Raw genomic sequence first — 4,487 nt, 5'->3', positions numbered from 1 at the left:
GAGGTGGAGAGTGCCTTATTCTTGATGTTATAGTAGACTTCTGACTTTTAGGTTTCCTGGATCTAAATGAAAGAATGCATTGACTGAACAATCTGAATCCTTTCACTTACTTCAGCATAAATCAGCAATAATTCATGGATAGGATTACTGGATTTACTTCTATATAAAAAAAAAAGAAGATAAATCAAACACAGCATCTTCACTTTCCTCCTCTATCTCTTTCTTTATAGTGAAGCACTAGATGGAAACTGTTGTCACACCTTCTTAGCAGAAGAAGCATTTAGAAATGCAAATTATGTTCTTTAGGTTTTTAGCAGCAGCAAAGAAGAGTGGTATTCTGGGCCCACTGCTGCAGAGACTCCACTCAGTATTCATAGCAACAAGAAGGATGGATTAAAGCAAGCTGTTTCAATTCAAGAAAATTGTCCTCCATGGGAAATTTAACTTAACTCTGAAAAAAAACCCCAGATTTTATGACTTCTATGTTTTATATGTTTAATTAGTTTAAACATTTAACTCTTTGGACGATCTTTTCACTGCATTTGTAAAGCATCCATCTCATTGTGACACATTTTACTATGGCTTACAGATGGTATTGGAGTTTAAAAGGAAATAATGAGGAAATTGTCCTACAAAATGCAGCTGCTATTGCAGCAGTAATATTGCAGTAGTCCCAAGAGAAACAAGTGTTCTAAGTCACCATAACAGCAAACTCCACAGGCTCTTTGTGTAAAAGGAAAGCCCAAAGGATATGAAAATGGTCCTTACACAGTTCTAATGTAACAGTGAGTAAACAAGCCATCTGACAAGGTACAGAGGTGACAGCACAACAAAAGGCCTATAGCAAGTGTGTTCTACTGAATAGAAAGTTGATGGTTACAGTCACCTCAGAGAAAATGGGCTGCACAATGCATCATAAGAATTCTCTTGGATTCAGGCAAATCCTGGAGCTCAAGAAAAAACACCTGGAAGATGAGTGACCCAAGGAGGGCAGTAGACCATTACTGAGTGTAATTGAGCAGTGAATTATAAGGGTATTTTGGCAGACAAATATCACACCACTGTGATGCAGACACTACTGACAAACAGGACAACTTGCAGCACCAGAATTGTCTACATCTCTGGCTTCAGAGAGACTCATTTGAAGCTGTGAGACTATAAAATGCTCCCATTCATCACCAGAATGATGTACTGGGAGAAATGAGTTCTCTGTTGTGGTGGCATTTAGGTGATGAAATGGAATACCCAGGGTGAGTGAGCATCTTGTAGAATGTGGGCCAAGCCCTTCTCATACTTCACAGAGAAGAATTCCCACCCCTCGTCAGAGCTGAATGAAAGAGTCAAACTCATAATCAGTTTTAATGAATATTCAGATAGGTTTTTGCAGATATTTGGAAAATACTTTGGCTGTTTGTTACAAGTCACACAAAAGATAAGAAGCAAACGATTTGTGCTTAAGTGCAAGGGTTCAATGTGGACTAAGAACAGCAAAAATATTTATCCTGATACCACATAATATAAAAAGCCATATTCTTATACCCTTGCAACTATAATTTTTACTGTTTTGATTCAGTTGCTGCTCATTCTTCTTCTCTGTTGTGGCACATTCACTTGACTGCTTAGACTGCTCCAAGTTAAAATACCTGTCTTAGAATTTGGCGTTTGTGTATTTGTCTGCTTTACTTCAGAGGCAAAGTTTGGGGTTGATTATACCAGGTTGCTATTGATAGTATTGCCTAGTCTGAATGAAGTTCTAAACCTCATTTGGTGTATGGGCTTGTGTGCTGGAGCCACCTTTTCTTCACAGGAATTTTCAATAGCTTTTTGTAGTAAGCAGCATTATATTACTTCTCATGGCATATGCTGATGGGTTTTGCAAGGCATTCAATGTTGAGGGAAAAGTGACAAAGCCACCTGAGACCACAGTTCAGTTAGATTATCCTTCTATTCACAGAAGACAGACAGATGGCATTTCACTGTAGCTGACTGCCGTGTTTTTCCTGTCTTCTCCTCCTTGCTGACCCGCTGGGGTTTTTTTAGCTCCTTCAGCCTCCACAATGATTTCTGTCTTCAGAAACTTTCCTAATAAGGGCTCTCTCAGATAAGTGTTGATTTTTTTTTTCAGATATGACAGGAATAAATTGAAATTACTTAGCAGAAAGATCTAGCCCTCAGATGTCATCACTGCTTTCACATTCCTCTGCAGAAACAAGGAGATCCATCAGATCCAGGTAGCATGTTCATCTATGTGCTGTAGACAACAGCCTTCAAATAAGGTAGAGAAGAATCCCTTGAGAAGTTGCTGGCACCAGCACTATTGCAACAGTGGGTATTTACAGGATGTGAGATACAAATCTTTAGGAAATAAAGCTGTGCAAACACAAAGCCTCAGTGAACAGGCTGTTATACCTTTTCTGTCTTTGAAACCTCATTAAGAAAACATTGTCTTTAAAAAAATAATGATATTTTAAAAAATACTCCTAACCCTGATGTCTTTCTGGATCTGAATTAACTTTGCAATAATTGCATTTCACAATGCTGCCTTAAGTACAATTGCTGTGAGTCAAATATACAGTCACTGCCATAGCCCAGACAAGACCAGGGGGATCTTAACTCTTAATATATGCACTAACAGCTATTTTGGACGGCCTATTGACTGAAGATATCCACACAGAGCTGACAGAGATGAGACAGGTACAGCAGGAAAACTGTGCCTTCCTGGAGCAGCAGGTGAGGGCAGGTGAAATACAAGAAGGCATCTCAGATATACACACCTATGTGTGAACAACTGAATTATGTCTCCTGATTCAGGGCTCCAGTGACAGCTCATGGATAGGGATGCACCTGTATTTGTTTAGACCTCTATATATCTATACATTTTTCTCAAATTTAATTCTTCCCTAAAAGTCTTATAGCTCATCTTCAGTAAGAGGTTTTTCACACTAAGTTTAAAACGGAATGTTTTGAAATGAGTGACTAGCTTTATACTAACAGATGAGAAGGTATTTAAAGAGTATAGAAATGCTGCATTTTAGATTTATTCCATGTCACTTAAGTCACTTTAAAAAACAGTTGTTTGGTCTAAGTCTAGGCTTCCTGTGCTACTGATCATGAAAGCAACCTAAATAAATCCCTTGGATATCCACTTTTGACAGCCTTTGGTCTTTGAGGTGCAGGTTGCATTTCTTTCCCCATTTCCAAAGCAAGAGTCTGTGATTTTATTTTTTTAATTGTGTATTTTGCTAAAAGTTGGCCAAAAAGAAAAAACAGAAGTGTTAAGTAACCTCAACAGAAGGTCAAATACTGTGACATGAAATACGCATGTTGCTTCAACTGGTTATAACAGGAATACTGTGCTTCCTACCCTGCACTGCAACAGGGAGTTGTTGGGCTGAGGAGACATGGGAGTTGGAGTTGTCTGTGTGCTAGGGATGCATGTGCTGCCAGCAAAAATCTCAGCACTGGAGCCTTCATGGTAATTTCAAAAGAGTACTGGGCACAGCATTTTCATTCTTGACTTTGTGGTACATCATCATGATCCCCAAAGAGAAAACTCAGTGAAGCATCACTGCTTTCCCCTTCTTTCTATGTATGTGTCTGCTCCCTGAGGCAGACCCTCAACAGTGCCGTTGCACCTGTGGTTCTGACTCTCCTCTTTCTCTTCATTTTTGGCTCCTGTATAAGCACTTATATTTTTAAAGGAAGTAGTTTTTATCTTCTTTCTTCTACTCAGGTCACCCATAATTATATAATCTTCTTTGGCATGTTGCTCACTGTCAATCTGTGGTATCTTCCTGCTCCTGGATATCTCTCCCATGCCCCTCAGCATTGCTATGCAATCACCACATCCTGCTCTATCAAAGAGCCATGGAGGTCTAACCTTTGTCACACAGTTGAACAATCCCTTGTTGTAATCCTCCAAAACACGTCTTCCAGCAGTGTCTCAGCTGTGTTCCCTAATCTCAGTCTCCCCCCACCTTGTGAGAGAGAGGTTTTCTGCTTAAAAGAATAGAGAAGTAACAATGATGAGAATTTCTCATGCCAGCAGCTCTGCAAAGCACCCTAATGCAGTCATGCAGATTCCCTTCCCCCTTTCCCTCCCCCCTGTATTGTTAACTGTCATTGGTTCTCATCACAGATTGTCTGAAGTCCATCAGTTTTGATATCCCTGTGCTGTCCTTTGCATTACCATATCCCTCAGCCCTGTCTAGTTCCCCCAGAGCAGTGTTTGGGGACTCTCTGGAGCAGAGGAAATATAAAATGTTTGGATTGTACTAACATAATTCACAAAACAAACCACAAATATACTTGCTGTCTACAGCAGGACTCTCAACAACATAACCTGGGATTCAAGCAATCTGTATGCAATCTGATCTGTTTAAGCTTTGTTCCTGAAGATGAGATTAGATACCCTTCTTCTCTGTTATTTATCTGTTCTGCAAGCACTTGTCTCAGCAGACTAATACAAATGGGCTTTTCTAGGCTTT

The sequence above is a fragment of the Melopsittacus undulatus genome, chromosome 5 (assembly GCF_012275295.1).
Source record: "Melopsittacus undulatus isolate bMelUnd1 chromosome 5, bMelUnd1.mat.Z, whole genome shotgun sequence".
In the NCBI taxonomy this organism is placed as follows: domain Eukaryota; kingdom Metazoa; phylum Chordata; class Aves; order Psittaciformes; family Psittaculidae; genus Melopsittacus; species Melopsittacus undulatus.
Note: the sequence above shows the minus strand (reverse complement) of the source record.